The sequence below is a fragment of the Rhinolophus sinicus genome, chromosome 18 (assembly GCF_057876585.1).
Source record: "Rhinolophus sinicus isolate RSI-liver-muscle chromosome 18, RSI-T2T, whole genome shotgun sequence".
Taxonomy (NCBI): domain Eukaryota; kingdom Metazoa; phylum Chordata; class Mammalia; order Chiroptera; family Rhinolophidae; genus Rhinolophus; species Rhinolophus sinicus.
The window spans coordinates 85,074,026-85,087,033 of NC_142518.1; the positions used below are offsets into that span (position 1 = coordinate 85,074,026).

At 37.6% G+C, this 13,008-nt stretch overlaps 1 protein-coding gene across 1 annotated transcript in view; it reads right to left on the reverse strand.

The window, feature by feature from the left end:
- The window catches only part of THOC2 (THO complex subunit 2), a 154,867-nt gene extending 153,987 nt beyond the window's left edge, over positions 1-880 (reverse strand). Inside the window, exon 1 of the mRNA XM_088795058.1 lies at positions 631-880. The gene's annotated coding sequence lies outside the window, so the exon portion shown is untranslated. The remainder of the gene's footprint in view (positions 1-630) is intronic.
- Between the last annotated feature and the right edge of the window lie 12,128 nt (positions 881-13,008).

The following is a 13,008-nucleotide window of genomic DNA, read 5'->3' on the forward strand; positions in this document are numbered from 1 at the left end:
GTAACCTATTCATGATGAGATAAGTACAGAAATGAAGAGGGTTCAGAAACCATTAGAACAATTTGACATCATTATGACATCTAAGCAGCGATCAGTGGACTCATCAATGAATAATGCATTCAGTTTTTGTAATTATTTTTGTCCCTATGCTAAATTTGTTTTTATTGTATTTAATAAAATGTAATTTATTTCTGATGAATCTTAACATTTAAAAAATGGGCTTGCATATTGCTTATTTCATTTTTCTAATTATTTTCATTGAATTTTACAAAAGTGTATCTCCACAATAATTGTAAATCTTTAAAAAACCGTCCCTTCACTGAAGATATTTTAAAAAACACTGGTCTAGAAGGGACCAAATAATATTAAAATTATTTGTTTTGTAAAGGTTAGCTAGAACTTAGTTGTCAAAGCAAGTGGACCTGCTGACTTTCCATTCTCTTCTATAGTTATTGCTTTCTTCAGGTTTTCATGGGTCAATATCATTCCTCCTATATATACACATTTGTTGCACACGATATTCTCTTAGAAGCCTTTTAATATCTTATATATCTGTGTTTTTACCTACTTTGTCATTATTAATATGTTACCCCCCTTTTTCCCTCCCTTCCTCCTTTTCTTCTTTCCTACCTTAGCTTGGCTAGCCAGGAGTTTGTCTATTTTACTGGTCCTTTCAAAAAAAAAACAAAAAAAAAAACCCGGCTTGTGGGGGCAGGCGGGCGGGCAGGCCTAGCCTGGGGTCAGATGGGAGCTGGACTGATGCAGAGCCCCAGGTCACTCGGAGAGGAAGGAAGGGAACGACAGGACAGCAGGGCGGCAGGGTGTAATCAGCCCCGCCTAGGAGAAGCAGCAACTCCGAGGACCCGAACTAGGGTTTCCCCCGCTGGAGATACTATAGCTGCCGCAAGCCCCAACTTCCGGCTTCGCCGCCCCGGATGCTATCTCCTCCTCCTCTGTGGCCGCTTCCTCCTTCCCCTTCTCCCCCTTCCCCTCTCCCTCTCCCCCTCCCCCTCTCCGCTCCCCCTCTCCTTCTCCTCCACCTTCCCTTCACCTTCCCTCCCCATCCTCCTCCTCCTCCCCTCCCCCTTCCTTTCCCCCTCCCCCTCGCCCCCTCCTCTTTCCCCTAGGGACTCCTGTCTCCCGTTGGCAGGTCACTTCTGGAGCCGCTCCTGCCGCTGTCGCCACTTGGTTCATTCTCCTGCACCAGACGCCCAACCGAGTGATCCAGCTGTACACAGCCACATAGCTAGAAGGTTGGCTTTCGCACGGTCGGTAAACAAAAAAGATTCACAGGAGCCATTGTCACACCCGTTGCAGGATAACTTACTGAGGGTTTGGTTTTTGCCCGTGCTTATGGCCTTTCCATCATGGGCTCCTCTCTCGATGTAAACTTTGCAGAGTAGGCACAGGGCACCTCAGTATGACCTACCTGTTAATAAAAAGATTATGCAGAACTGAAGATGAGCACACTGCTGACATACATTGGTCGTGCACTGTGAAAGCCATGGCAAGCCATAACGATGGGTTTACCATTATTCCTGTACTGGTTGGAACTCGGAATGAGTCAAAAGAACAGGAATTCAGGAAACTAGTCAATATCTAGTACAGCACTGTCCAATAAAAATAGAATGCAAGCCACAAATGTGAGCAACATGTGTAATTTTAAATGCTCTAGTAGTCACATTTTTAAAGTGAAACAGTTCAAATAAGTCTTAATTGATTTGATCTGATATATCAAAAATGCATCAATATTAATCACTAAGAAAATTGGATATTTCATGTTCTTGTTTGTTTGTTTTCATACCAAGTCTTTGACATCATGTTTGTATTTACACTTCCAGCACATTTCCAATTGGATTAGCCAAATTTCAGGTACTCAGCAGCCATATATGGCTAGTGGTCGGCATGCTAGACAAAGCATTTTCTTCTGTTTCTGCTATTGAGGTAAAAAGTTCTGAACAGCTACTCTGCTGAATCTCTGGGAGCAATTTATGGATCTATTAACTATCTAGATAAAACATTTAGCAGTGCTACAGAACATTTTGACCCCATATATTTTAGCAATCACTTGTAGAAATTCCATAACAATGTGTGGAATATATTCCACCAGCTATTATTAAATGTTATCACAGAGCTCCAGAAGATTGGACTATGAGATTTTCATGTTCTAATTACACCCACACACGCCAATGTAGAGACTGGCAGGAAATCTCACTGAGTTGGATAGTTGGAGCACTCTGGGCCCGCAGAAGCTCTAGACCCTCAGGAATACCACTGCATGTCCACATACCTTGAACAAGGTCCCACTTGAGCTTTTCCCAAGATATTGTTCCCGATCTTGTGGGACACTGAAACCTTGAACTAATAGAAGATTCCTTTCTTGTTTTGTATTTGGAGTAGCCTTTTCTTAATTTCACTTCATTAAAATTTCCTTCCTTGTTTACAGGGCAGCGGAATGAAGGTTGGTATTGAAAGCTTGATTTAAAAACATGAGGGATTTAAAGGCCTCAGCAAAAAGACAGTCCGTTGAATGCTACTTGCTTTTGCCTGATTTAACATATCCTAAATGTCCACTTTTTGCAGATTTGTGCAGTATATTCCATTTGCAAACAATTTTGCAAATTGTACACACACACAAAAAAAGGTGGAAGCTATAATAAATTGAATTAACTTTTTTTTAAGTTCATATTTCTTTTTTGTTTTCTATTTTTTTTAATTAACTTTTTAAAGCCAGCTTTTCATTTGTGGTATTTAAACTTTTTTTTCACCACTTTGGTTTGTTTTTGGGGCAGGCCCAAGACTAACTGTCCCGCTGCAAGGAGTGCTGCCAGCTGTTAGTACCTTCAGAATCCACCTTAGATTTTGAGCTGAGGGTCACATTCCTCTCAGGATGCTCATGGCTAATGACAGCTAGGTGGTGGTACTGACATACAACCTTTTCTGCCCAACATGGGGCTCTTCTAATGGGTAATCTTTGCTACCGAGCTCCTAATTGGCTAACAGAAACTTTGTCAGGTCTGCATTGCAGTCTGACAAAACCTGCCCCTTTTTCTTCACAGACGTTTTCATAACTCTTTTAAATCCTTAACTCCTCTGCCTCTATTTCCCAGAGGAACCACCCTGTAGCAATTCTCTATATCACAAATTTGAGCTTCATCTTTATTAATTCCTTGTCTATGTTTACTTACGGATAATTTTATGGCTTTGCAACTGTGTTCTTAGTAGATTACTTACTTTGCATATTTTCCATTTTTTATTTTTTAAAGATTTTCATTAAAATATAACTAATATACAGTATTATATTAGTGTAAGGTATACACAATAGTTATTCAACATTTATATACATAAAGAAGTGATCACCATAAGTCCAGCAACCATCTGACACTGTATAACGCTATATACATTACATCCCCATTATGTATTTGTTTTATACCTGGAAATTTGAACCTCTTATTTTCCTTCACCTTCCCCCATTTCTTTAATTTTTCATGCATAGTTCACATTCAATATTACTTTATATTAATTTTATTTATATAATTTAAGAAATGATCCCTCTGACTAGTCTAGTACTCACCTGGCACTATACATAGTTATTACCATATTATTGACTGTATTCCCTATGCTTTACTTTACATCCCCTTGACTGTTTTGTAACTACTAATCTGTACTTCTTAATGCCTTCACCATTTTCACCCTGACCCCTAAACCCCCTCCCATCTATAACCCTGATAAATCTACACGTAGTACCCACCTGACAGCATACATAGTTATGAAAATATTATTGACTATAGTCAATATGCTATACCCTACATCCTCATGACTACTTTGTAACAACCAATTTGTACTTCTTAATCACTTCCCCTTTTTTCACCCATTCCCAACACCCCTCCTGCCTGGCAACCATAAAAATATTATCTGTATCTATGTATTTGTTTATGTTTTCTTTGTTTATTTTGTTCTTTAGATTCCACATATAAGTGAAATCCCATTGCATCTAACTTTTGCTGTCTGACATAATTCACTCAGTACAATACACTCCAGGGCCATCCATTCCGCCATAGAATGACTGCTGAATTTTTAAATGCCTTTTCAGTTTCTATTGACAATATGGACTTTCTCCTTGTTCTGTGTCATGAATTACGTTGACAGACTTCCTAATGTTGGGTTGGATGTGGACTCAGAGAATCAGTAGGGTGGGGCAGAGGAAAGGGGACAGCCAGTTTGATGGAGACTCAGATATGGCATCTGCCTGTGTCTGCAAAGGGAGGGGAGAAGGCTTAACAAAGAAATAATGGCTTCCTCTGGCTCTTCTGTCCAAGAGAAAGTTGCCCCTCCAGCTCTCACCCTGAAGCTAGGCAATTCAGTTCCTCCAGTATGTCCCTGAAGCCTTTCTAGCTGCTGCCTGCTGCCCCAGTGCTGGAGCTCAGAGCAATTGAATCCATCAGCAAGTAAATCCATGTGTGGGGCTTTAATAGTAGCTCCTGGGAGTGCAGCTGCACGCCATCTCACTTAGCCACAATCTCTGCTGGTTTTCACAGCCAGAAATTATGGGGACTTCTCTCCCTTGTACTGAAACTCTGGGCTGAGGAAAGGCTGGGACCCCCCACAGGGGGGACCTCTGGAGCCAAGATACCCCTCCTGATTTTAAGTGGTCACACACGGGTGTGAGACCAGCCTGTTGTGCGTCTCTGCCCCTCCTACCAGTCTCAAGGTAGCTTCTTCTGCATGTCCTCAGTTGTAGGGCTTCAGTTCAGCTAGACATCTGGCAATTGTCAGTGATGGTTGTTCTCTGTTTTAGTTTTAATTGATGCGGTCCTGAGAGGAGTGAGCACAGCGTTTACCTACTCTGCTGCCGTCTTGACAGGAAATCCCCCATTTTTAATTTTTTAATATTAGTGAAAGCATTTAAAATTGGGTGTCTCAAACTGGTGGACTTCAATGCTTTTATATACCTTCTAATTGTCCACAACCCCACCTCTATTTTTACATCTAGCCACTTTCTATATTTACATCACCTATCTAGGCCCTGAGTACATTTGTGATTCCTGATTTAAAGCCACACATTTTCTTCTAAATAAAGCTTTTGGTTATCCTATAGGTATTGGTATAAAGTATTCTTCTTTTTGTTACTTTCTAAAAAATTTTTGTTTTATTTTTCTCTTTAATCTAGGAATAAATTAATGTTCCTCAATTTCCAAGTAGTAAAGATATTTTGACCACCTTTCATTATTTATTTCTCCTTATTTTTTATTAGTTTCAGGCATACAGAACAACAATGATCAGCATTTACACAACATAGTGATCAGACATTTACATAACTCACAAAGAGATAACCCCAATAAGTCTACTACCCACCCAACACTGTACATACTCATAGTTATTAGAACATTATTGACTATATTCCCCATACTGTACTTTACATCCTTGTGACTATTTTTTTAAATTATAGTTGACATTCAATATTATATGAGCTTCAGGTGTACAGCATAGCGGTTAGACATTTATATAATTTATGAAGTGATCCCCCCAATATGTCTACTACCCATCTGACATCATACAGTTTTTACAATGCTATTGACTATATTGCCCATACTGTACTTTACATCCCTGTGACTCTCCTGTAAATATCAATTTGTACTTCTTAATCCCTTCACCTTTCTCTCCCAGCCCCTCAGTCACCCCCCACTCTGGCAACCATCAATTTGTTCTCTATATCTATGAGTCTGTTTCTGTTTTGCTTGTTCATTTATTTTGCTCTTTAAATTCCACATATAAGTGAGGTCATATGGTATTTGTCTTCCTCAGTATGATTTATTTACTAAGCATAATACCTTCTAGGTCCAATCATGTTGTTGCAAATGGTAATGTTTCATTCTTTTTTATGGCCAAGTAATACTCCATTGTATATATGTACCACAATTTCTTTATCTAATCATCTATGATGGGCATTTCAGTTGTTTCCATATCTTGACTATTGTAAATAGTGCTGCAGTGAACATAGGGGTGCATATATCTTTTCAAATTAATGTTTTGGATTTCTTTGGATAAATACCCAAGAGTAAAATTATTATTATAATTTTACTGGATTATAATGAGAAAGTATATCCTCTAAAAATTTCTCTTTTACATTGATAAGTTTTTCCTCTGTGATGAAGCACACAATGGACATTAGAAAATAATTTATATTTTTAGATGTGTATAAACATATATATAGGTTATACATTAGCTTGTTGGTTATATTTATCAAATCATCTACTCTCTAGCTTATTTTTAACCTACTTGATCAGTTAAATTCTTGAGGAGGTATATTATAATCTCCCATTATGATTGTGGCTTTTATAAAAACCTTCATGTGTTTCTAATAGTTTTTGCTTTAAATCTTAAGCTGGTATAATAATTTAGTACATACATGCTTATGGCTCATCTCTTCATCAAAGATTGAACAATTTGTGCCCCTTTTTATCTTGTTTATTGCATTTAATCTGGAACTCCACTTTTAAAAAAAATAAAACTTATTGGCTTAAGCAACACACATTTATGATGTCACAGTTTCTGTGGGTCTGAAATGTGGTGTGACCTAACTGGATCATCTGCTTCAGGATGTCTCATAAGTTTGCAATTAAGGTGTCCATTCAGGGTCTCTCACAGGTGACAAGGTGTCAGCTAGGGCTGCAGTCTCATCTCAAGGCTCATCTGGGACAGGATCCACTTCCAAGCTGACACCCATGCCTGGAGTGAGTGATTGGATTGGCAGAATTCACTTCCTTGCTGGCTGTTGGACTGAGAGCCTGAGTTCCTTGCCAGGTAGCTCTCCACATCAGAGTAATCACATAAAAGCCAGAGAGAGAATGTAAATAAACAGAAGCCACAGTCTTTCATAACCTAATTATGAAAGTGACATCCCATCACTTTTGCCATAGTCTGTTATAAGCAAGTCACTAGGCTCAACACACACACAAGCACAGGTAGAGGAGGGGGAATTACACAGGGGAGTGAATACCAGGAGGTGGGGATCATTGGGAGCCATTTTAGAAGCAGCCTGCCACAGCTAGGTACAGGATTTTTAGATAGCAGTTCTCCTCTCCCAACATTCTGCAGATAGTATTCCACTGTTTTCTATCCTTCTGTATCATAGATGAAAAGTCTAATCCTAGTTTATTTTTCTTTGTAAGTGTATCTATCAGTCAGAGTCCAACCAGAAAACATAAACTTCTCTGAGTGTTTAAATTGAAGAGGGAATATAATAATACAGGGAATGGATTACACCGGTAATGGAAGAACTGATAAGCCAAACAGGAGACAATGAATAGCAGGGAGCAACTATTACCCCTAGGCTAGGAGGAGGTCAAAGGCAGGAGGTGCTGTTACTGGAGCCCAGTTGCGAGGGTTACCTGGTGAAAGCCTGTAGGTAGGAGCTGGGAGGACAGCTACCTGAGAGAGTTAGAATTGTCCAGTATGATTGGTTAGTCTATTTCTCCTGTAGTTCTGTCAATTTTTCTTTATACATTTTGAATCCATATTTTTTGGGTGCACAGTTATTTAGAATTGTTATAGCTTCCTGGTAAATAGGATGACTGTATCCCTAATAATTTTTAAATTTATAGTGTATTCTGTCTGATATTAATATAGCTTATATCAGCTTTCTTTTGGGTAGTTTTTGAATGGCATATCTTTCCCCATATTTTTTAACCTTTGTTAGGTAGAAATTAGAAAATGTAGAAGGTGGAGGGTTGGGAGGGGATCCATAGTGCCTACAGAAAAACCTCATAAATAGATTTTTTACCCCCCTTCTTTACCTCCCCCCCCATTTTTGGTGAGACACAGTAGAGGTGTCTCCTGTTAAATCATGTAGTGTGTGTTAATCTTTATTTTTAATAGAGGCATTTAACCAATTTACATCTAATTTAATGTGCATGCATTAATCTTTTTAATGTACTGTCTTTTTATGCCACCTGTCTGTGTCCCTTTTCATTGTTTTTCCTCTTTTGGATTAGTTACATTAAAAATCATTCCTTTGGGGTGGCCAGATGGCTCAGTTGGTTAGAGTGCGAGCTCTCAACAAGGTTGCCATTTCGCAATGACTCGGAACTGATGGGCCCTGGAGAAACACACTGTTCCCCAATAAAAATTTTTTAAAAAATCATCCCTTCACCTCTCCCATTAGTTTCAAGGTTAGCATCTTGAGGATCTTTCACTGTCTTCTGGCTCCCAAAATTGCATGTGAAAATTCAGCTGTCATTCTAATTATTAATTCTTTTCATGTGTTAAAGAACAAAATTCAACCGAGTAAATCTGAAGATCTAATTGGCTTTATTAAGCAATTCATGAATCAGGCAGCATCCCATCTAGCACCTAGAAGGGTACTATGATAAAATGGAAGATTTTTAAAGGCAGAAAGAAAGTGAAACTAAGAAGTGGGTTATTTCAGGTAAGAATACCTTCCCTTAGGAGAAGGCAGGGGGTCTCATCAGACAGATTACCTCACTAGTGCTGACCAGGAAAATCCAGGCTGATTGGTTTAAAAATTCCACTCCTGTGTGGCGTCCTGCACAACAAGAGCTGTGGGAAGCGAGAAGGGCGGTGCAGGGTTAAGAAAGACAATAGACAAGAATAGAGTGCAAGCAGGGCCAAGGGACTCAAGCCTCAAGGACTGAGCCCTGAATCAGGCCAACGCATAGCTTTTATTGGTTAACAAATGAGGAAGTAAAGCTTGTTAATCTCAAGATCTGTGAATTTCATACATTATACTAGGAAACTGATTCAAACCAATCACCCTTGCCTGCAGGCAGCCGGAACCGAAAGTTCCAGGATGTCTTAGTAATTGTTGTATGTATCTCCCAAAGGAACAAAACCTTTATGCTGAAACTTACTGATATAAATAGATGGAGAACTGGTGTTATCACATCATTGAATCTCTTCCCAAGCAGATTGTGGGAAGGAATATAGCCACAGAGGCAGAAGCTCTCCTTAGCCGGGGGAAGGTGGGGCTCTATGCCCACCTCTATCAACCCCAATCTCCAGATGGACCCTATGCAACTGTGCCTGGCTTAGGTTGTTCCTCCCTTGAGGAATCTTACTCATCATTGGCTAACCAGCCATCCTTTGGGGCCAAACAGGGAGACATAAGGTGTAAGCACAAAGGTGAAGCAAAGTCCCTGAAAGGATCTGTCTCACAGACTCTCCTTTCTTTACGGGTAGGTACGAGGGGACAGACAGGTAGGCTGCTGCATGACAACACTCCTGGGAGAGTCTGAAACTGCAATCAGGTTAGTTACTAAGTTTTGGTTTGGTAAAGTGGCTTAGCAAAAGTAACTCAATTTTTGCCTTTCTTTTTTTAACAAGGGTGAAAGTTCTTGCTTTATTGGCTACTTTTAAGACTTTTCTCTTTGCTTTTGTTTTTTGAAGTTTCACTTTAATATGTAGACATAAGTTTATTTTTTCTGTATGAGCCTCATTGGGCTTCTTAAATTAGTGGATTGAGTTCTTTAATCAGTTCTGAGAAATTCTCAGCCTTTATCTCCAAATATTTCCTTTCACCCTTTCTTTCTCTCTTTTCCTTCTGAACTCCCATTAAGTGTATATTAGCCCTTTTCACAAAATCCACTATGTATCTCACTCTTTTAAAAAATATATATTTTATTTTTTAGAGAAGTTTCAGGTTCACAGCAAAACACACACACAGAGAAAGAGAGAGACAGAGACAGAGACAGAGACAGAGAGACAGAGAGAGAGATTATCCAGGGTATAGGGTCTACCTTCCTGGTGGCCTCAGGTCACTAACTCATTGTCTCATTTGTTCCCCTCACTTAAGGAACACCTCTAGATTGGTGAATCCCTAAGGATAGAAGAGGCCCTGGCTCACTTCTTTGTGTTCTGACCACACAATACCCTTATCACTCCTACCCTGGCTCAATCTACCATCATCTACCATGTTTCCCCAAAAATAAGACCTAGCTGGACCATCAGCTCTAATGTGTTTTTTGGAGCAAAAATTAATATAAGACCCAGTCTTATTTTAATATAATATAAGGCCGGGTCTAATATAATATAATATAATATAATACCAGGTCTTATATTAATTTTTGCTCCAAAAGACACATTAGAGCTGATGGTCCAGCTAGGTTTTATTTTCAGGGAAACACAATATCTCAGACTTGACTGGTTTCCCTGCTTACACCATTCCACACCTCATTCTCCTGGTAGAAATGATAGTGATCCTTTAAAAGAAGAAATCAAGCATGACCCTTCTTTGTTTAAAACCTACCAGTGGCTTTAAAAGCAACTAGAATAAAATTCAGCTCCTTCCCATGACTTATAATGACTTGCATACCTGGCCTCTGGTTACCACTAGCTTCCTTGCTGTTCCTCAAACAAGCCAATCATGCTTGAGCCTTAGGGCTTTATACTTACTGCTTGCAATGCTCTTTACCCTGATAGTCACATGGCTTGTTGATTCACCTCCATTAAGTTTCTCCTCAAGTTTCACCAATCAGAAAGGCCTTTCCTGACCACTCTATATAAAATAACATTCCTCTTCTTTTATTTTCTATCCTCTTATCCAGCTTTATTTCCTTTATAGCACTTGTCATACTATACGTTTGTTTGTTTTTTTAAATATTATTTTCCTCTCCTACTAGATTGTAAGCTCCATGAAACAGGGACTTAATTTATATTTTATGTCCAACATTTTAAACAGTGCCTTGCATATTACAGGCACCTACTATATTGATGAAGAAATTGTGTAAAACATACATAAAGAAAACGAACTTTTTTCCAGAGAGACATCAAAAGATTGAGTTCTGCAAAGTACTAATTACTCCTAAATTGATTTGTAAATCTATAGCAATTCTGATTTGAAAATTCTGCATTACTTTTTAGATAGTTGAAAAATTATCTTCAAGTTTCATCTAAGTATAAATGTGCAACTACATCTGGGAAATTTATTAAAAAATTAAGTTAACAGAGGAAAGTCTAGCTCCACTAGATATTAAAACAATTATAAGGTGACAATAATTTTAAAAGTATGATATGGTATGAAACAGAATAGAAGGTTTGGGATTAGCGAAGGGCATATGACAACTTAGATTTTGGTATAGGTAAAATTTTGAAATCAGTGGAGAGTGGAGATAAGATAACATTGTCCACTAAACCACTAAAAGTGTCTGGAAAACTAGCTAGTCAGTTGGGAAGATAAAGATCATGTATGACTTCATTCCTTATTTCAAAATATATTCAAATGTATCAAAGATATACTAGAACCATAAAAGTAGTAGAACCATAAAAGTAGTGTAAGAAAAAAATGGGTGAGACTTTTGTAAGCATGGCACAAAACAAAGAAGTTCTAAGAGCAAAATGACATAAATTCAAATATATAAAAAATTTTAAAAACTGCAAAGCATAAAACAACACAAATAAAGATAAAAACTTGAGAAGAAATATTTGGAACACATATGACACACAAGATTTTATTTACTTAATACAAAAGAGAATTCCTAAAAATCAATAAAATCAGCAATGCATTAGAAATATGAGCAAAGGATATGAGAATATACAAATGGTTAATAACTGTATGAAAGATACTCAGCCTCATTAATAACCAAAGAAATGCAAGTCAAAATATTTCGTCTGACCTATCAGATTGGTAAAAATTAAAAATATTGACAATTTTCAGGGTTGGCAAGAGTGTGGAGAAGTAGCCACTCTTTTGACACTGTGGTGGGATTATACATTAAGCCAATATTATTGGAGGGCATTTTGTGTATCTATAAACACTGTATATTTATAAATATTTTAAAGATGCAGACTCATTGACCTAGCAACTACATTTCGGTGAATCTATCTATTAAAGATGGATAATATAGTAATGACCATTATGGAATTATTTGTAAAGATGAAAAAACCCTAAAAATAAGGGGCTGGTTCAATAAATCATAGTAAACCAAGCAGTAGAATTCTATGTAACTATTTAAAGAATTAGATAAATCACTATTTTAAAGTTTTTAAAACCTTTTTTCAAATTAATAAACTTTATTTTTTAATAAAGCAGTTTTAGGTTCACAGCAAAATTGAGTAGAAAGTACAGAGCATTCCTATATATCCTCTGTACCCACATATGAGTATGCACACCCTCTCCCATTATCAACATTCTGTACCACAGTGGTACATTTGTTATAACTGATGAGCCTACATTAACATATCATTATCACCCAAAGTCCATAGTTTATATTAGTGTTCACTCTTGGTGTTGGACATTCTATGTATTGTGAGGTTTTGAAAAAACAAGTGTGGAAATAAAACAAATAGCATGATTTCATTTTTACAAACATTACATATAAATAGATCTGTGTACACATAATATGTAATTTGTGTGTGTAAAATTTGAATGAGCTCTGGGTGATGAACACACAATGGGATTTATAGATGATGTAATACAGAATTGTACACCTGAAATCTATGTAATTTTACTAACAATTGTCACCCCAATAAATTTAATTTAAAAAAAATTTTGAATGAGAATTTTCTTGTTTTGGAATTTTGGCTAAAGCTGAAAGCTAAGGACAATAGGCAATCTGTGCTTCCACTTTCTAAAGAGTGGACCAAGCACCCCCTCCAGCATGCACTAAAATATATAATTGGCTCTTCAATCATTATCCCTACCACTTCACCAAGTCCAAATGAAGACAATACCACAAATCTGCGGCAAATTCATTGAAATACAAACCAGATGCCAGACTCAAGAATTGAGAGCCCAAGGTGATGAGTGCTGTGGTTTTCCCCTCAAATGTAGGGGAATCCAAGAGAACTCCTCAAAAACTAGGGTGGCTGCTGAGTTGCAGAAATTTGGAGACTGTGTATTACCTCTCTCAGTAATTGATAAACAAATAAACAAAAACAATTTAGTAAGTATATAAAATATTTGAACAACACAATTAAGAAACATGACCTATTAACCATATATATAACACTGTACCCAATAACTACAGGATATATATTTATTCCTAGCATTCA